Source organism: Pleurodeles waltl, chromosome 8 (assembly GCF_031143425.1).
Source record: "Pleurodeles waltl isolate 20211129_DDA chromosome 8, aPleWal1.hap1.20221129, whole genome shotgun sequence".
Taxonomy (NCBI): domain Eukaryota; kingdom Metazoa; phylum Chordata; class Amphibia; order Caudata; family Salamandridae; genus Pleurodeles; species Pleurodeles waltl.
In genome coordinates this window covers 1,214,593,771-1,214,615,575 of record NC_090447.1, presented here as the reverse complement: position 1 = coordinate 1,214,615,575, position 21,805 = coordinate 1,214,593,771, and positions in this window count along the sequence as shown.

Sequence of the window (21,805 nt, the reverse complement as noted above, 5' to 3'; positions counted from 1 at the left end):
CATGTTGAGAGAAAAATGTTCACTCATGATTTCCCCATAGCGGGTATGGAGAAATGAGAACACATATTCTGTAAATTCACACTATCTTTCTCAGCCATATGAGAATGAAGTCTGAAATTCTCTGTAAAAAATGAATTTTATGATAAGACTGGAAGCTCCTATTATGCTTTTTAAATCTTGCAAATTTTAATAGCAGCAGTCAAGTATAAACAAAGAAAAGACAACAAAGTCCATGAGGTGGAGAACAGCAGCCAATGGGATTGAAACAATAGTATCAGAAGATATGCTAACCAATCACAAATATACATCCCTAATAGTAGCTTAACTTGACTGAGAACAGCCCTCTTTTCTTGCTGCTCGCAGTGAAGTTAAGCACTTCAACTATCTCATTATCCTAAACTCAATTGTCTCACATTATGTGTGGTGGGTTGTTTTAGTGTTTATACATATTAACTTATATTTACTGCGTGCATTAGTCGGCAAGTTGCTGCATTCAAAAACCGTTTATATCATTAATGCGAGCGTACACGCTAATACGCATTTCTCAGTCCATATTGAAAGTTTTTTCCACTTTGCAGACTGAGAACTGGCATCTCTCCTACCTGTGTCTTTTCCGGTGCTCTTATCAGTCACCTCATTTCTTTCAACAGTAGCGACCTTTTCAGAGATGGTTTTTCACCTTAGAGTAGAATGTGCCTTAATCCTTTATGTCTCGCTTCTGCCTGTTCCTCCATGGAGGACGGCCTAAGGTCCTGCCGCTACCCTCCTCTCACTCTCTTTCCTCAGTGAGTCATCAGGTGACCCCGTCTACGTGAAGAGTTGACTAGGTCTTTCCGTTTTTTCAAGGGTTTAACCCTCTCCTGAACTGCAATATTTTCTCATTTTGACATGTTAAGGCCATTTAATCCTCATTAATTTATTTTTTATTAATTTTTCTATGTATTTCAGTCAATTTTATTATTTCAACAATGGAGATTGACAGCTCTCCTTCAACCCATCAAGACAATGAGGATGATGATTCATGAAGAGATCATTTGAATCAATTTAGTCATAGGTCAGTGGAAAAGGCAGTTTTTGCCTCTATGGATACATTGTCCAAAAATATTAAAAAATTCTGTTATCAACATCATGTCAAAGACTCTGTTGGCCCATTCTGTGGGGGATAGCAGAAAGCACCCTTCTTCATCCTCAACTATGTTTATTTCCCATAAAACAAGACTGGTGGTTCTACAGACTGAGGAGGCAGTCCATCACAAGGCAGAGGACACTGTTCCTCACTGGCATCTTTGTAAGCACCGTCACGCCAACAGAAACACGCCCATGCTATCACGACCCACAAATCCGGCGGTCTTTCAACCACGGTATTCCATTGGCGGTACACACCGCCGCGCTCAAAATATACACACACCTCCAAAACACCGCCACATTGGACAATTCGAATTACACACACCTGATACACATACAAACACCACTCCCACACACCCAACACAATATAAAACACCCACCCACATCACCCACAAACCCCTACGACCAAAACTGATTGACGAAGGCCAGAGAGAGAGCACAGAATAGACAACCCCACCACACAGAGGCACACAACACCATCACCCACACAACATCCACGCACAAAACACCACACACCACTACACATCACCACACTCATCACCACATACACCACTCCACACATCACCTACACCACCCCATGGCATGGCAAAGACACCCCAGGCTCTCCGAGGAGGAGCTCAGGGTCATGGTGGAGGAAATCGTACGAGTAGAGCCACAGCTATGTGGATCACAGGTGCAGCATACCTCCATAGCTAGGAAGATGGAGCTATGGCGAAGAATAGTCGACAGGGTCAACGCAGTGGGACAGCACCCAAGAAATCGGGACGACATCAGGAAGAGGTGGAACGACCTGGGGGGAAGGTGCATTCAGTGGTCTCCAGGCACAACATCGCGGTACAGCGGACTGGCGGCGGACCTCCACCTCCTCCCCCACATATAACAACCTGGGAGGAACATGTCTTGACCATTATGCATCCTGAGGGCCTCGGAGGAGACGGTGGAGGAATGGACACTGGTAAGTCAAATCCTAACTATCATATCCCCCACCCTACCTGCATGCTATCACACACCCCCACCCTCACCCCCTCCCCTATCACCCCAACTCCTCACTAATGTACTAATAACACAAACCACACATCCCAACACCAAGCCCTGCATGACACAACAAAGCATGGACACCCCTCACTAAAGCATGCCCACTGCACATACCCATAACACCCCCCAACCATCATCACACAAGCCCCCACACAGGAATGCTAGCACCGGGGTACACGATCACCCACCCATTGCACACCATGACACACACACATGCAATAATCATGCTTTTACACCCCAGCAGGACCACTACCCAACGTCACCAGACAGGAGGATCCAGACATCTCCACCCTACCCACAGAAGAGGCCCACAGTGATGACAGCAGCTCTGGCCAACTGGATACGGATGACCTGCCCGGACCATCATGGGCCTCGGGACAGTCGGCTCCCCTCGCACAGGCACAGCCCAACACAGACCTTCCACCCTCTGGAAACACCAGACCCAGCGCCTGCAGGAGGAACAGTATTTGGGGTTCAGGGAGGAACTCAGAACCATCAGTTCCAAGAGGGCACCATCGTAGGGGTGCTGAAGGACATACAGAACACCATGAGGGACACCCTGGCACTCCAAGGGGCCCCTGACACTAGCATGGATGATGAACTGCCCACCACCTCCGCCGGCGCTAGTGGACAGGACGCCCCACCACAGGACCACCACACCAGCACCCCACCCCCTGCAGACGGAGAACCACCCCGCAAGCGGTCCCTGAGATCCAGGAACAGGACAGAGCACGATGGCAAGACCCCCGCCAAGAAATGAGACATCCTGATTGTCATCCCACTGTCCCACTTTGTAACCCTGTCCATATTGGAACTGCCCCAGCTCCACTTCCTATGCCCATATGGGCAGTGCACCTGTGAGACTAATAGACTGGACTCTGCCATGGACATTCTTCCACCATCACCCCTCACCATTTTACCACCCCCTCCAATAATTAGCACTTCAATAAACACCCTTGAAGCACAAAACAATCTGGAGTCATATCACAAGTCCATGAAGGATGCAAGCAGATGACACACATTGGTAACCACACCTGTGAAACCGTAATGGAAATGTACAACTCAGTTACCAAATACTGGTTGAAATTGACAGACAGGATAGAGGTTGAAGTGTGAAAGTACTTGTAGTAGTCAAGAAAGTGTTCTCACCTGTGTGTCACTGGAAATATTGCTGCATGACTGAGTCCCTGTTGTCAATGTCTTCTTCCTCTGCTTCCTCCTCATCACTGTCCACAGGCTCCACAGCTGCCACAACACCGTCATCTGGACCATCCTCCTGCAGAAAAGGCACATGGCGTCGCAAAGCAAGATTGTGAAGCATACAGCAGGCGATGATGATCTGGCACACCTTCCTTGGTGAGTAGAATAGGGAACCACCTGTCATATGGAGGCACCTGAACCTGGCCTTCAGGAGGCCGAAGGTGCGTTCGATCACCCTCCTAGTCCGCCCATGGGCCTCATTGTAGCGTTCCTCTGCCCTGGTCCTGGGATTCCTCACTGGGGTCAATAGCCATGACAGGTTGGGGTAACCAGAGTCCCCTAATAGCCACACCCGGTGCCTCTGGAGTTGACCCATCACAAAAGGGATGCTGCTATTCCGCAGGATGTAGGCGTCATGCACAGAGCCAGGGAACATAGCATTTACCTGGGAGATGTAGTGGTCTGCCAAACATACCATCTGTACATTCATGGAATGATAACTCTTCCGGTTCCTGTACACCTGTTCACTCCTGTGGGGGGGGGACCAAAGCCACATGGGTCCCATCAATGGCACCTATGATGCTGGGGATATGTCCAAGGGCATAGAAGTCACCTTTAACAGTAGCCAAATCCTCAACCTGAGGGAAAACGATGTAGCTCCTCATGTGTTTCAGCAGGGCAGACAACACTCTGGACAACACGTTGGAAAACATAGGCTGGGACATCCCTGATGCCATGGCCACTGGTGTTTGAAAAGACCCACTTTCTAGGAAATGGAGCACTGATAGCACCTGCACTTGAGGGGGGATTCCTGTTGGATGGCAGATTGCAGACATCAGGTCTGGCTCCAACTGGGTACACAGTTCCTGGATTGTGGCACGGTCAAACCTGTAGGTGATGATTAAATGTCACTCCTCCATTGTCAACAGGTCCACCAGCGGTCGGTACACCGGAGGATTCCGCCATCTCCTCACATGTCCCAGCTGACGTTGCCTAGGAAGGACAAAAGCGACCACAGAGTCCAAACCAAAAGGTATGTACCAAAGGTATGTACCCACAGCTACACAGAACACAAAACATAATCCAAAAAGTTGTCTGTATGTGTGTTGAGTCCAGGCCTAGGTATGTGTGACGCAGTTGAAAATGAAGCCATGTGGGCCCCTGAAATGGCGGCTGCCTGACCTCTAAACTGGGACAATGGGATGTGAGGTAACTGCACTGGCGTTGTACACCGTCGCGGTAGGCGGTCGAAGACCGCAGCGCAATGCTGCATTTGTTAACATTGGACCCTATGGGTCCCAGGAGCCAATGACGAAGTGCGCCGACGGTGATGATACGCACCTCCGCTGACGTCATCGCCGCAGACGTGACCGCCATTTTCTATCTGTTGAATCACTCGATACCTGATCTTCCACAGGAGAGGACCTATACTGCAAGTGCTGCTGTGACCTCGGTCTGGAAGAGACAATGGCACGTGCGTCTGGGGAAAGGGCCCCAGCCTTCACTGCACAGGAGTTGGAGAAGCTCGTGGACGGGGTCCTCCCCCACTACACGCTACTCTACGGTCCTCCAGACCAACAGGTGAGTACATAGGGTGCAAGTTGTATGGGCTATGCCTGGGTGGAGAGGGCTGGTTGTAAGAAGGAAGGGGGCAGAGTTCTGCGAGCATGAAGGACTCTGAATGCATGTGCCACATGGCAAGGGTAGGGATGTGGGCCACCCACTTCGACGGTGCAGTTGGTAATGACTTCTCTTCTTCCCTTGTACATGTCATGTAGGTCAGCGCCCACCAGAAGATGGACATTTGGCGTGCCATCGCCAAGGACGTCTGGACCCTGGGGGTCCACCAGAGACAGAGCACCCACTGCCGGAAAAGATGGGAGAACATTCGCTGCTGGAGCAAGAAGACGGCGGAGGCTCAGCTGGGGATGGCCTCCCAACGTGGGAGGGGTGCCCGTCGCACCATGACCCCACTGATGTTCTGGATCCTGGCGGTGGCCTACCCTGAGTTGGATGGGCGCTTGAGGGCATCACAGCAGACACAAGGGGGTGAGTACACTCTCATTCAGCTGACTTTGCGCGCAGTGGAGGGGTCTGGATGGGGGAGGAGGGCTGTGGGTTTCCCTAGGCCAGGGCAAGTTCCGTAGGCTAGGCCCCTCCATAATGCAGGCCATGTGCCACTCCACCCCAACTCTGTAGAGTGTCAAGTACAGGTATACATGCCCCTGTGTCATCTATGTGTGCAGATGTCCACCATAACCATGTAGGTCATATCCCAGGAACTGCAGCTGTAGAGCCCGTCAGCGCAGCGTAGTGCAGGGGGCTGCTGTGTCTGTATTGTCCGCCAACGGTAGCGGTAAGCCATGCACTCAACCTGTCTTTCTTCTGTTGCCCCCCCCCCCTTTTTGTGGTCTGCCTGTTCTTTTGTGCATCAGCATCATCAGGAGGAGGTACAGTGGCACCGGAGTACGAGGGGGCTGCATCCCACATGGCCATGGAGGGCCACACCACAGACTCAGAATACACCAGTGGGACGGAGGGCGAGAGGAGCTTCACGGCGGTCACCAGATCAGCAACCAGCGACACGGACTCGTCCTCCGATGGGAGCTCCCTTGTGGTGGCGGCAAAATCTGTGCCCCCCACTTCTACAGGTACGGCCGACCACCCCCCTACCAGCACCGCCCTCCCAGCAGCCCCTCAGCTTTCGCCCCGTGCTGGCTCATCTAGGAGGGTGGGCATCACCTTCGCCCCAGGCTCCCCAGCCCCTGCCCCTGTCACCTCTGCTGCCCTCAGTGAGGAGGCCATTGACCTCCGAAGGTCACTCACTGTTGGGCAGTCTACCATTGTAAATGCCATCCAGGGTGTAGAAAGGGAGTTGCAACACACAAATGCATTCCTGGAGGGCATTCATTCTGGTCAGGCTGCCCATCATAGAACCCTGCAATCTCTGGCCTCAGCACTGATGGCAGCCATTGTCCCTGTGTCTAGCCTCCCCCCTCCAACTTCCTCCACCCAGAGCCAATCCCCTGTACCTCTGCCTATCCCAAGCACACCATCCGACCAGCCTGCACACACGTCAACACACAAGGGAAGCTCAGGCAAACATAGGCACCACACATCCCACAGGCACTCACACAAGCATCACCCACATACAGACACAGCAACATCCACTGCCTCCACTGTGTCCCCCTCCTCGTCGTCTCCCTCCTAGTGTCGTCTACACTCTCACCTGCATGCACTACCACTACAGCCACTAGAACTCGCACCAGCACACCCACCAGCACACCCGCTCACCTGCACTCACCACCCCACTACCATTTACATGTCCCCTGTGTCCTCTCCCAGTGTGTCTGTGACGCCCCCTCCCAAAGTACACAAACGCGGGCACACACCCACCCAACATCCATCCACCTCACGACAGCCTCCAGAACATGCACCTGCACCCAAATCATCAAAAGTTACACCTCCTACAACCACCTCCTCTTCCTCCACTCCCAGACCCCCTCCAGCTACCCTTCTCAGTGATCGTCAGAAACTTTTCCTGAGCAACGTTGACCTCTTTCCCACCACCCCCCCTCCAATTCATAGGACCAATACTAGCACCTCAGCCAAGAAATCTCCGGTACCAGTGTAGCCTGTTAGAGGTATGTGGAGTGCATCGGGCACCAGGGCAGCCAGTGTGACACGGAGCCAAAGCACAGCCAGTCCTTCCCCCTGTGAAGCACCAGAAGTTAGACATTGCCCGACGGGATAGGGGGAAGACTGCTGCCGGCAAAGCAGCTCACAAGGGTCCCGGGGGAGTGTCGAGTCAACTGTGACTCCTCCCAAGGTGGGGAAGGGGCAGAAGAAAGCGAAGTCTGGGAAAAGCAGCACGGCGGAGAAGGCCGCCATCATCCCCGCTGCCCAGGAGGCCACTGCCAGCCCGATCGTCACTGGCCAGGACGCCACCGCCAGAGTCAGTGCCCAGGAGGGCAGTCCGATCGTCACTGGTCAGGAGACCACCGCCAGAGTCAGTGTCCAGGAGGGCCCTGGCAGCGACAGCCCCGCTGGTCAATGAGGGACCGCCATGGCAAACATCGCTGCACAGGTAAGAGACAGCAAAGTCAAGCACCGCTGAACAGGGCAAAGACCGCCATGGCAAGCACCGCTGAACAGGGCAAGCACCGCTGAACAGGGCAAAGGCCGCCATGGCAAGCACCGCTGAACAGGTCAGAAACTGCTAAGACAAGCACCGCTGAACAGGGCAGAGACAGCCATGGCAAGCACCGCTGAACAGGTCAAAAACTGCAAAGTCAAGCACCAGTAGCCCATGTGCGGCAGGGGCAGGGACGGAACTGGGACCGTCACGGGGAGACTGATGCACTCTGGGCACCAGTCCCCCTCCAGAACCAGTGGAGAACAGCATCAACTACCTCAGTCCTTAACAGGATGAAGCACTCTGGGTACCAGGCTCCCTCCAGAAACAGGGGAGAACAGCATCCACTACCTCTGTCCTTAACAGGATGAAGCACTCTGGGCACCAGTCCCCCTCCAGAACCAGTGGAGACTGTCATCCACTTGAGAGACTGTGGCTTTGCACTCCCCAAGATAAAGCAGTGGGCAAACCACCCACTTCAGAGACTTGAGAGACTGTGGCTTTGCACTCCCCAGGATAAAGCAGTGGGCAAACCACCCACTGAAAAGACTTGTGAGACTGTGGCTTTGCACTCCTCAGGATAAAGCAGTGGGCAAACCACCCACTGGAGAGACTTGAGAGACTGTGGCTTTTCACTCCCCAGGATAAAGCAGTGGGCAAACCACCCACTGAAAAGACTTGTGAGACTGTGGCTTTGCACTCCCCAGGATAAAGCAGGGGGCAAACCACCCACTTCAGAGATTTGTGAGACTGTGGCTTTGCACTCCCCAGGATAAAGCAGTGAGCAACCCACCCACTGAAAAGACTTGTGAGACTGTGGCTTTGCACTCCCCAGGATAAAGCAGTGGGCAAAACACCCGCTTCAGAGACTTGAGAGACTGTGGCTTTGCACTCCCCAGGATAAAGCAGTGGGCAAACCACCCACTTTAAAGACTTGAGAGACTGTGGCTTTGCACTCCCCAGGATACATCAATGGGCATGGAGCCCCATCGTGGATCTGGCGTGGTGCTGTCATCCGGCTGAGGTGCCCCCCCTTCCCTTCCCCCTGAGGTGCCTGTTGTATTTCTATCTGATCCCCCAGCAGTGTTCTCTCCGTTTCTGGTCAGGTATCTGATGTGGGCCTCGCCCATGCATTTTGGGCCCAGTGGTCCACGGACATTGTATGGTGCATACCTGCACTACTAATCGTGATGTATATTTTGTTGAATGTGTATATATATCTGTATATATTAGCTTACTGTATTTTGATACATTAAAATGGTTCAACTAATTTCCTTTTGTCTTTGCATTGTTCCTTGGGGGTTGGGGGTTCTTACTGTGATGTTTGGATATGCATTGGTTTGTGTGTTGTAGTGGGTGATGGTCGGAGTGGGGGTGGGGGTGTTGCGTGTGTGTGTCCCTGACTTTTGCCTCCCCCCTCCCCTATGTCGTAGGTGCAGTACTCACCGTTGTCTTCGGCACCGGCATTGCTGATGATCGTAGAGGAGCAGGAAGACTATCGCAGGGAGTATTTGGAGTTGCGGCTCCTTGGTGCCCTCCTTCCTCATGGAGTGTATAGAGGTGAGCGTTTTCCCATTGAAATGGCTGTTTCCGCCGTGTTTTTATCCACGGTGAATCCGCCCTGGAAAAGGAGGCGGATTGGCCTGTTGTGATACTATGGGCGGTACTTTGTCTCCCGCCTGTCTGTTGGCGGTCACCGCCGGGATGCTTGTCTGTACCGCCGTGGAGGTCGGAGTGTTAAAGAGGCTGTCTTTTTTTTTCTGCCGCCCTGTTTGCGGTCTTACCGCTGCTTTTACACCGTCCGCCAGGGTTGTAATGACCCCCTATATTTCTTCCCCAATTTTAATATTTCTTATTCCTGATACAGATGACGATATGGGTGATGTTGATTCGACTAATGACAAAAATGAAGATGCACACATTTTACCGGCTTTGTCCCTAAAGAATTTAAGTCTGCTACTGTTGATACTGCCAAACCTTAACGGACCACATAGGTGAATATGTAGCTTCCAGACTATGCTCTCCTTTGGATAAACAAACAAGACCTAAATTAAGATCTGAATGCCCATGCCCTTCTCTTCCTTAAAAAAATCTCATCTACCCAGCCTTTTTAACTTTCTTTTCTAAGTTTGGTAAGGACCCACGTAAGGCTGTTGATAAGGCATGGTCCACAAATTATTAGACATTGTAGGTCCCCTCACCCGTATTTTTGATTTGGCAGAAGCGGCAAGACTGGATGACATTCCTATAAACCCAGATTACCTTTCTCTATGGGTACAGCGTGCTATTGCCTACTAGGAAATTCCAACTTTACTATCACTCATGAGCGCAGAAAGAGGCTTCTATTACAACTGGACCCAAAATTAGTACATTTAGCAGCTGTAGAGCCAGACATTAAGGCAGATGGACTTCTTTTCGGAGATTCTTTTGTTAAAGACTTAACCAAATATGTCTTCCCCTATGCTTCATTGGATAAAGCCCAACAATCCTCAAAGAAAATGTTCACACATCAGGTTTTTTCCATGGCCGGCAGAAGCAGGAACCGTTTTGTCGGCCAATCCTACACCAACCAAGACTCCAGAGGTTCCTTCAATCAATCTCATCAAGAATTCAAGCCACAGTTCTATCCACAGGGAAGCAGAGATTTACGTGGCAGAGGCAACAAAGCTTCCAGATATACTTACCAACCAGGTGAGCCCAGTTTCTGGCCTTCCGCCAGTAGGAGGTTGTATTTGTTTGTTTCTTCCAAAATGGCATACAATAACCTCAGATCCACGGGTTCTAGACACAATTTACTGTTATGCAATAGAGCTCTACTCGGACCCTTTTCAATACTTCCTCCTCCTCCTCATTTCTCTTCTGAAATGTCATTCATCATTTTCCTAGAGATTCAGCCCCTCGTTAGGAGCTTGTAGGCTGAAAAAGGCCGCCTGCCAAACTCCTGCAGGTCAAAGACTGCCAGTGGTGTCTCCTTCCAGCTGATCCTATTATGTGTTTCCCCCTGGACCAGCATGCAGAAACATGGTTTCTGCATGTTGGCCAAGCGGGAAACGCACAACACCATTGACTCCAGCTCATAATAGAGCCAGTGGAAATGCTGTTGTGCATCGGGTGCACCAGCACCCATCCTATAAATCACTGCCTGCAAAGCAGACAGTGATTTGCGCGATGGGGCTGCCAGGTGGGCGCATGCACTGCCCATGTCAAGTGCATGAACAGAGCAGGGGAACCCCTGTGGCCCCCAGCACTCCATCTCTGCCAGCATTTACATGATGAAACCTCCAGGTAAACACCAGCAGAGATAGGGTTAATAATCCCCAGGGCATCACTGCTTGCAACATTTCCCTGGCGGATTGGGAACATCATCACCGCCAAGCCATCCGGCGGCCGAAAAGTGGCAGGGCTGGCAGTCCGATCGTGGCACTTTTGCCACGGTTGTAATGTCACAGTCAGTCCGACTGCAGCCGTGACCCGGCGGTCTGGTGACTGCCTGGGTCATAATGACGCCCTCAGTCGCTCTCACAAAAAGAAGCAATTTCTTCATGCCATCTCGACCAGTCCAGTTTTCTAAGTTCTATCTTTCTACTACAAAACAAAAGCAATAAAATTAGACCGGTTATCAACCTCAAATACTTTAACCAATTTCTAGTGTATCGTCATTTAAAAAAGGAATCTATTATTTATCTTAGAGACTCTCTTCTTCCTCACGATTCGATGGTTTGCTTGCACTTAAAAGATGATTATCTTCCGGTCACAATTCACCCTTTATACAGGAAATATCTTCAATTTCAATGGCTAGGCCACTCTTATCACTTTACATCTCTCCCTTTTGGTCAATCAATCAATCAATATATTTATAGAGCGCACTACATACCCGTTAGGGGTTCAAGGCGCTGAGGGGGAGGGGGGGTCAGCTGCTACTGGTCGAAGAGCCAGGTCTTGAGGAGTCTTCTGAAGGTGAGTAGGTCCTGGGTTAGTCGCAGGTTAGTTGGGAGAGTGTTCCATGTTTTGGCAGCGAGGTAGGAGAAGGATCTGCCTCCGGATGTCTTGTGGTGGATGCGGGGGACGGTGGCGAGTGCGAGGTCTGCGGAGCTGTCGGGTGGGGGTGTAGAAGTTGAGTCTGTTGTTGAGGTAAGGAGGTCCGGTGTTGTGGAGTGCTTTGTGTGCGTGGGTGAGGAGCTTGAATGTGATCCTCTTGTCAATGGGGAACCAGTGGAGGTCTCTTAGGTGGGGGATGATGTGGTTGCGGCGAGGTACATTGAGGGAAAGTCGGGCAGATGCGTTTTGGATGCGTTGGAGGCGCCATAGGTGTTTTGTCGGGATGCCTGTGTATAGTGCGTTGCCGTAGTCTAGCCTGCTGCTGACGAAGGCCTGTGTTACTGTTTTTCTTGTGTCTGTTGGGATCCACTTGTAGATCCTGCAGAGCATGCGGAGAGTGTTGTAGCAGGAGGAGGAGACTGCGTTGACCTGTTTTGACATGGAGAGGGAGGAGTCGAGGATGAAGCCCAGATTGCGTGCGTGGGTGGTCGGTTTTGGTGGGGTTCCTAGTGATGTTGGCCACCAGGAGTTGTCCCAGGCGGAGGGGTTGGGTCCCAGGAAGAGGACCTCCGTCTTGTCCGAGTTCAGTTTCAGGCGGCTGTTTCTCATCCATTCGGCAACGGCCTGCATTCCCTCGTGGAGGTTGGACTTGGCGGTGTGCGGGTCCTTGGTGAGGTAGAGGATGAGCTGGGTATTCGTCGGTGTAGGAGATGATGTTGAGGTTGTATTGGCGGGCTACTTGGGCGAGGGGTGCCACGTAGATGTTGAATAATGTTGGGCTGAGGGATGAGCCCTGGGGTATGCCGCAGATGATTTTGGTGGCTTTGGAGTGGAAGGGGGGGAGGCGGACTCTCTGGGTCCTGTCGGAGAGGAAGGATGTAGTCCACTCGAGGGCTTTCTCTTGTATTCCGGCTTCGAGGAGGCGGGTTCTCAGAGTGTGATGGCATACCGTGTTGAAGGCGGCTGATAGGTCCAGGAGGATGAGGGCTGATGTTTCGCCGTTGTCCATTTGGCGTCTGATGTCATCTGTGGTGGCGAGAAGCGCGGTCTCGGTGCTGTGATTTTGTCAGAAGCCAGACTGGGAGGGGTCCAGGATGTCGTTGTTTTCGAGGTGGCGAGTCAGTTGTGCGTTGATGATTTTCTCGATGACCTTCGCAGGGAACGGGAGTAGGGAGATGGGTCGGAAGTTCTTAAGGCCCTGGGGGTCTGCTTTGGGTTTCTTAAGGAGCGGGTTGATTTCAGCGTGTTTCCAGCTTTCAGGGAATGTTGCTGTTTCGAAGGAGATGTTGATGACCTTCCGTAGTTGGGGAGCGATGGCTGCGTCTGCTTTGTTGTACACGTGGTGAGGGCATGGGTCTGACAGTGATCCGGAGTGGATGGCGTTCATGAATTTGCGTGTCTCGGTGTCGCTGACGTTGGTCCAGGCGGTTAGGCGATCGGAGCGGGTGGTGTTAGCGGGGGTGGTGTCTGGCGTGGTGGCGGCAGCTGTGGTGTTGAAGCTGTCGTGGATGTCGGTGATCTTTTGGTGGAAGAAGGTGGCCAGAGAGTCGCAGAGCTTTTGTGAGGTTGGAATGTCGTTGACATTGGCGCTGGGGTTGGAGAGTTATTTCACGATGCTGAAGAGCTCTTTGCTGTCGTGTGTGTTTTTATCTAGGCGGTCTTTGAAGGAGGATCTTTTGGCTAGTCTGATTAGTTGGTGGTGTCTGCGGGTGGTGTCTTTGTGGGCCGTGAGGCTGTCAGGTGTGTTCGGCGAGCCATTTATTTTTAAGTTTCCGGCAAATGTGCTTGGAGGTCTGGAGCTCTTCGGTGAACCAGGAGGCTTTCTTGGTGGCTTGGTTGTTGGTGGTCTTCTTGAGTGGTGCGAGGGAGTTGGCGCAGTTGTTGATCCACTGTCTGAGGTTGTGGGCGGCGGTGTCTGGGTCAGTGGGGTTGTTAGGCGGCTTCTGGGCAAGGGCGCTGGTCAGCTGGTCTTGGGTGATTTTGCTCCAGTGGCGGCGGGTGGCTGTAGGGTACGGTGGTGCGTGACCTGTTTCTGGAAGGTGAAGTGGATGCAGTGGTGGTCGGTACAGTGGAGTTTGGTGGTGTGGTTGAAGGTGATGTGGGTGCTTGTGGAGAAGATGGGGTCAAGCGTGTGGCCGGCTGCGTGGGTGGGTGTGGTGATGAGTTGTCTGAGGCCGAGGTTGTCGAGGTTGTCGATCAGGGTGGTGGAGTTGACGTTGTTGTTGTTCTCGAGGTGGAAGTTAAGGTTCCCGAGGAGGATGTACTCTGTAGAGGTGAGTGCGTGGGTGCTGGCGAGGTCAGAGATGGAGTCGCTGAAGGGTGCCCGTGGCCCGGGGGTGTGTAGACGAGCGTTCCTCTGAGGGTGGTGTTGGGGTCGGTGTGTATTTGGAAGTGCAGATGTTTGGCGATCTTGAGGGTGTCGTCCGTGTGGGTGAGGACCTTGAGGGTGGCCTTGTGGGCGATGGCTATTCCTCCTCCGATTCCGTTTGTGCGATCCCTGCGGGTGATCTTGTAGCCCTCTGGGATGGCTATGGCGATGTCGGGTGCCGAGGAGTCGTTCCACCAGGTTTCGGTAAGGAAGGCCACGTCCGGGGCTAAGGTGTTGAGTAGGTCCCAGAGCTCGATGGCATGCTTGCGTGCGGAGCGGGTGTTAAGGAGTATGCAGTGGAGGTGGTTGGTTCTGGTTGTTGGAGGTTCTGTCGCAGGTAAATCTGCAGTCGTGGCATGAGAAGGGTCCGTGGGTATTTCTTGGTGAGGCTGGAAGCATGCTGTGGAGCGGCCAGAGTTGAGTGCGTTGAGGTTGCTGGCAGTGTAGTGGTGTCTGGGGGTGCGGGGGTTTTGAGGACCAGGGGGGGTGGCACTGGGCGCGGTCCAGACGCGTACGGGCGTGGACGGGCGCGGACGGGTGCAGACGGGCGCATACGGGCTTGCCTCTGGCGCGCCAACGGCGCGGCCGCGCAGCGACTGCCATTAAGAAGGGGAGGAGGGAGGGAGAAGCAGCTGGGAGGCGGGAGGCGGGAGGCAGGAGGCGTGGACGAATGGGGGCTCGAGGGGGGCGGGCCACAGGGACGCAGCGGCCGGAAAAGGAGATGGCTCGGGGAAGCCGAGGCGCTGGTGGGGGGGCAGGGGATCAACACGGGGCGGAGAGAAGAAAAACAACAGCTAAAAATGGGCAAAACATGGGAAAACACTGAGTAAACAGAGAGCTAAAACTAGATAAAACTTAAAAACACGGAATAAACAGACAGCTAAAACTGGGCAAATCACGAGAAAACACGGAATAAACAGACAGCTAAAACTGGGCAAAACACGAGAAAACACGGAATAAACAGACAGCTAAAACTGGGCAAAACATGAGAAAACACGGAGTAAGCAGACAGCTAAAGATAGACAAAAACACAGGTAAACACGGAGTGGACAGCTAAAACTAGGCAAAACACGAGAAAACACGGAGTAAACAGACAGTTAAGACGAGGCAAAACAAAACCGCTGAGACAAGGTAACTCAGGACAGGGTGAACACAACGAGCGATAAGAAGACGGCACTTACTAGGCACCAGGGAGGGAGGGAGAAGCAGGCGGGAGGCGGGAGGCAGGAGGCGTGGACGAATGGGGGCTCGAGGGGGGCGGGCCGCAGGGACGCAGCGGCCGGAAAAGGAGACGGCTCGGGGAAGACAAGGCGCTGGTGGGGGGGCAGGGGGTCAACACGGGGCGGAGAGAAGCAAAACAACAGCTAAAAATGGGCAAAACATGGGAAAACACTGAGTAAACAGAGAGCTAAAACTAGATAAAACTTAAAAACACGGAATAAACAGACAGCTAAAACTGGGCAAATCACGAGAAAACACGGAATAAACAGACAGCTAAAACTGGGCAAAACACGAGAAAACACGGAATAAACAGACAGCTAAAACTGGGCAAAACATGAGAAAACACGGAGTAAGCAGACAGCTAAAGATAGACAAAAACACAGGTAAACACGGAGTGGACAGCTAAAACTAGGCAAAACACGAGAAAACACGGAGTAAACAGACAGTTAAGACGAGGCAAAACAAAACCGCTGAGACAAGGTAACTCAGGACAGGGTGAACACAACCAGCGATAAGAAGACGGCACTTACTAGGCACCAGGGATGGCCAGCAGGGAGCAGCGAGGGCGGGGGGAGGACACGGGGACAGCTGGGTGTCGCTGTTCGTGCGGGGAGCGATCCAGTGGCCACAGAGGTCAAAGGTCACTGTCTTCACAGGCCTGTCTTCAGCTCCTTGGTGCTTCACCAAATGAATGAAGCCCATAGTCACCTTCCTCAGGTCTCAAGGGATAAGACTGAATATTTATATGGATGACATCCTCATTATGAGCCAAAGTATAACCTCCCTACAGAACCATATTCATCTAAGCTGTTCTCTCTTTTCAGATCTAGGTTTCTTGATCAACAAAGAGAAATCTCTTCTATCTCCTACTCAAGAGATAGAATTTCTAGGTTTCCTCATAAATTCAAACTCAGCTTCTCTGCATCTTTTTTTAGCAAAAGTAAAGTCCATAAAATCTGGGATTCTTCAAACCTTACTCAGCTCGGTCTTCTCTAACAAGGATAGTGGGTCTACTCTCTTCTTCAATCCAAGCTATATTCCCAGGTCCTCTTCATTATCTAGCACTTCAGATATTACAAATTTGTTATCTCCTAAAAGGTCTTCCTTACTCAGACAACATTTCTCTAAACCAAGATTCCTGACTGGAGTTGCAATGGTGGATAGACCATTTAGACGCCTGGAATGACAGGGCTATCTTTGCTTGAGATCCAGATCTTGTATTAGAATCAGATGCAAGTCGCACAAGCTGAGTCTCCTGCTGTGGACCAATATCGACTGGAGGTTCATGGTTGTTAGAGGAGTCCAACTTGCACATCAATTGTTTAGAGATGCTTGCAGGCTCCTTTGCCATCAGAAGTCTTGCAAAGAACAGAATAGTTTGTTCCATTCTTCTCCGCATGGATAACATCTCTGCCACCCAATACATAAACCATCTAGGCGGAACCAGATCCAAACCCCTAGTGGAACTGGCAAAAGCTTTGTGGAATTTTTCATGTTAAACCAAATGTATGTTTCTGCCCAATTTCTTCCAGGCATTCAGTAACAGATTGGCATTCCCCACACCTTCAGGATTCCAGTGATTGGTAACTCCACCCTTCAACAAACTTCACCAAAAGTGATGTCCTTTCCACATAGATATCTTTGCTTCACATCTCAACTCTCATTTTCCTCAATTCTTTAGCTGGCACCCAGCTCTCTTAGCACTATCCTCAGATGCTTTCTTACAGGATTGGTCAACTTCAACAAACTACACCTTTTCTCCTTTTATCATGATAAACAGAGTTCTTGCACAAGTCGGATGCCAGCAAGCATCTGCAGTCCTAATAATCCCTTTTTGACAATCTCAAGTATGGTCCCCTCCTCTTCTGGAATTAGACAACAAGTTTCAAGTTCTCCTACCTTCTTTTCGGGATCTTCTCCTAGACCCTCGCAACCAACCTCACAATCTAATTATAGACAATTCCTTTACCCGCTCAGCTTGGAAAATAACAGGAGTTCCCAACTTTATTCTCTTATTTCAACAGAAGCTTCAAACTACATCCATAATTCCTGGTCTCCGGGAGCAACAAAGGCTGTAGTCTTTATTTACACCTTCTTGGCAGCTGAAGCCAGCAGTGGCAAAATATATTGAACAATAAATTTATATAGATCAGCTATCATTATTAGTCACCCTTATATCGATGGAAAACCAGTGGGTGAAAATCCATTCATTTACCATCTTTTCAGAGGAGTAAAATTTTGTAATCCTCATGCACCTAAATATAGTTCCTGTGGGATGTCAATGTTGTTTTCAAACTAATTTTAACTTGCGCTGATAACATGTCTCTCTCTCTTAAAATGCTATCAGCTAAACTTGCTGTTGTTATGTTTGGTATCTATTTAACGTCTTTCAGATGTTAGAGCTTTGGATATTTCCTGTAGACAATTTACTCCATCAGGTGTTTTGTTCAATGTGCATGGACATACTAAAACAAATATTTCCACTGTGTTCTATCACTACTTTCACAATCAGTTCAAGCTTTGTGTAGGTCAATCGCTTAAAAGTTTAAGAACGAAGGACTGATGATCTATGCACTTTCTCAGCTACAAAACTTTTGATCTCCGTCAGAAAACCTTAGAAACCTGTTTCCTACCCTACCCTGGCACGTCGGGTTAAAATGATTATGTCCTTATTGGGCATAGATACTTCCGCCTATGGACCTCATTCCTCCAGAGGAGTCATGTCTTCTAAGGCCCTATGGACGGGTTCACGTCTTGAGGACATTCCAAGATCAGCCGATTGGTCAAACAATAATGTGTTTACAGTGTTTCATTGCAAATCTGTACTTAATGTTTCTTCTACTGTTATTAATTAGCTTTGAAAAAGCATAATAGGAGCCTCTGGTTTTGTCATAAAATGTAGATTTTCCTAGTAAATTATGAAGGGAAGTCTTCATTTTATTAAAGACAAGGAGGTGAGTAGTATCCCACCTCAACATTTATTAAATTCATTATTTTTCTCCCTTCCTTTCCAGCCACTTCTACGTCTACATCTTCCTCCACCTAATTTGTCATTACATATTTCCTTTTCCAGTCTATGGATCGCATGGGCATTCCAGACTAAACAATTTCTCTCCATCCCATTGGTTCTACATTTATGAACTTTTGCAAGAACTTTTGTCTTTTGTTATGGCTCTTGCAATCATTTATACAAAGTTTCCGCTGTTCGATTCTGTTTGACACCTCGTACAAGAAAAGAGGGCTGTTCTCAGTCAAGTTGAGCTATTATTAGGGGTGTACAGTATAGTCGGGACTGGTTATCATATGTTCTGATACTACTATTTCAATCCCATTTGCTGCCTCATTGGGTATGTCGTTTTTTTCTTTGTTTAAACCTGACTGCTGCAATTCAAATTTGCAAGATTTGAGAAAGCATACTACTCGCCTCCATGTCTTTAATAAAATTAAGACTTTCCTTCATAACTTACTTGTAAAATCTACATTTTCAACAGGGACAGCCAGTCAGTTGATTCCCTTGTGTTGTACTGCAGCCTCTTAAAGTGTTCCAAAGAACAGCTAGAGCTCTAAAAGTCTTACTTATGACACAATTGTGACACACCTAAAACCATCTTGATTGAATCAAACAGATCAAACTTGAAACATTTAATTTAGAACAGAACTAAATAAGGGGGTTTATGCTGGCATGGAAATTATGGTTAGTGCTGTAGAATTTAAAATTAGGACATGTTTTAAGTGAGTTTTCAAATATCTTCTTCTTCAATTTCATTTACACATTCATTCATGCAGACTGAAACATGCACTTTCATCACTAGCTGCAGACTGCCAGTTAACTCCCTGGTGATCAGCAGCTTTACTGGTGTGTTGTAATGAGCAATGTGAGTACAAAATTTCTGAAATTATGCCAAAAGTGTGTCACATCGGAACGCCATCTTAACAGAATCTAAATGGAAAACTGAAAGCATTTTCTGTTGATTCTACTGCACTAATTGAGGAAATTAGGGAGCTACATAACAAATAAGTCTCCCAAGATAACCACCAGATAACAAAGAGCCCAAATGTAGCGGAAATATCACATAAATGTAGCACACGTATAGGCAAATGACAAAAGTGTGCAAAATAGTTTAAAAATAATTTTGGGCAGTTTTAAATAGCGCAAACCTGACCTGAAGGCATTGGAGTGCTTTACATAAGCATCAATTACATTACAGAGGGATACATTCAATTTGGTTTTAGGCTTGGGGAGATTAAAGCCCATATTTATACATTTTGATGCAAAGCTGTTCAAATGCAGTTTTGCGGCAAAAAGTATAGCTCTGGCTTGCGTCATTCCAAAGCAGCAGCTGGGCTCCAAATTTCTGGAAGGCTGCAAGCTGGTGCTGAGGTTGGGCTACCGTAAAAAAAATGACGTTAGCCACGTGGGGGTGGCGGTACGGGTGAAGGGGGTTTTGCCTCAAAAAATGACGCTAGGCTGGTTAGAGGCAAAAAAATTCCATTAACCAGTCTAGCGTCATTTCCTGACACAAAGCCACCCATACCACATGAGTCCTGTCTTTTAAAAGACAGGAGTCATGCCCACCACCCCAGTGGTCAGCACAGGGCACCAGGGTCCCCTGGGCATGGCCATTGCACCCAGTGCCATGCAGGGGGCCCCATGTCAAGGCCCTCAATGGCAATCAACTTATTTTTTTAAATACTTACCTATACTTACCCTACTTACCTGAGATGTGGTCCCCCATCCTCTGGTGTGGGTGGGGGTGTTCCTGGGGCTTGGGGTGGGCACCTGTGGACCCATTCCATGGTGTTTCACCATGAAAATGGGTCCACAGGTCTTCTAACATCTGGTCTGACCCAGACTTTAAATAATGGTGCAAAGCGAGCTTTGCACCATTATTTAGCCTCTCTTCCCACCCATGCATCATTTTAGCATGTGGGGATATATTTGGGGCTGTGGGGTTAGCACCACTGTTTAGATAGGAACGCCTACCTTGCATCTCATTGACGCAAGGTAGGTGCACCATCCAAAAAATGATGCTAACTACAATATTTTTACTCTAGAAGAGTCTAGCATCAAAATATACATATGGAGTTAAGTTTGCGCTGAATTTGCATGAAAAGTGACGCAAATTAGGGCGCAAACATAATATAAATATGCTCCTCAGTGATTTGTCCATAATCACAGGATGTGGACATGACAACAAAACTCTCGCCTGGTTCTCTAGTTGTAAAGACTGCATCTTAGGACATAACACCATATCCTATCCCCCAAATAGAACATATAATCAAGTGATCAACTGAATAAAAAATATAAAGATAGCAAAAAATTTAAAAGTGCTTTCTCGCGATTTGAGAACTCCAAAAATAAGTCCTCATTTAAGTTTTTTAGAGCATTAGCCACAATTTGTATGTGAATAAAATCCTCCCATTTCGGATTTTAAAAAGGAAGTGCTTTAGGTATTATAGTTTTGATTAGATCAAGATGAAATCAGGTGTGCCACACTTTCGTAACAAATGTAGAATGTTAGCAATCTAGTTGTTCATTGGAATACTGTGGGGAGGCAGAGGTCAAGAGCACAGACTTGGACAATTGAGGGCATGGAGGAGGGTGCAGAGGCAACAAGTTGACCATGCTGGGCTGACAGGAAGGGCAGTGACAGCACAACAGACCATGGAGGACAGAGGAAAAGGGGGCGGGCATTTAACAAACCATGCAAGACATACAAGAGAGGCTGTGGAAATATAACAGACCATTGAGGCCAGAAGGAAGAAGCAGTCGCAATACAACCATAGATGCCGAGAGACCTGATTCATGCAAAAAAGGCTTTATTTTATCTGTCTCCTGCCTCAAATCTCCTCTTTTTCAAGCTAAGTCAATGGGGAAAATTAATTCCCCATTATTGTTTTCAAAATCGCCCTGTTACAAAGTTCAAAATGTTGGAAAGAATGGTACATTGGATCATAGAGGACAGGAGGAATGGAGTAGGGACATGGACTTGGATAACAGAGGGTAGGAGGGAGATGGGAGGGGATACCAAACTAATAGGGCAGGTGTCAGTGGTTGCAGCAGCACAATACACCACACAGGGCAAGCAGGACAGCAATTCAACACAACAGACCATGGAAATTACTAGGGAGGGGGCAGACCAGTGCACATAGACAATAGAGAACATAGGAGAAAGAGGCAAGGGCAGCAAGCTGGCTATACTGTAGAGACAGGAGGGACAATTGCAGCATAACGCCCCATGGAGGGTAAGAGTGAGGGTGCAGGGGCATGACAACAGACCAGGCAAGACAGAGTGAAGGGGAAAGGGGCATCCACATTCAAAGTGGAAGGCAGGGGGCAAGGGGGCAGGGCAGGAGCAGCAACTTCACCATGGAGGAAAGGTATGATGGGCACTGAAAGCACAACACACCATGGAGGCTATAATGGTATACACACAGGCATTAGGGGGAAGGTCTGAGGGGTCAGGAGCAGCAAGATGAAAACACAGGGCAGATATGAGGGGCTGTGGGAGCACAGAAGAGCATGCATGGCATGCCGGAGGGTTACTGGCAGCACAACAGCCATGGTGTGCAAGTGGGAGCAGGCAGGAGCATGCACAAAGGAACATGGAGGACAGAAGGGATGGGTAGGGTCTCGACACAGACATGAGAGGGCACTGGAAAAAGCTTCACAAGAGACCATA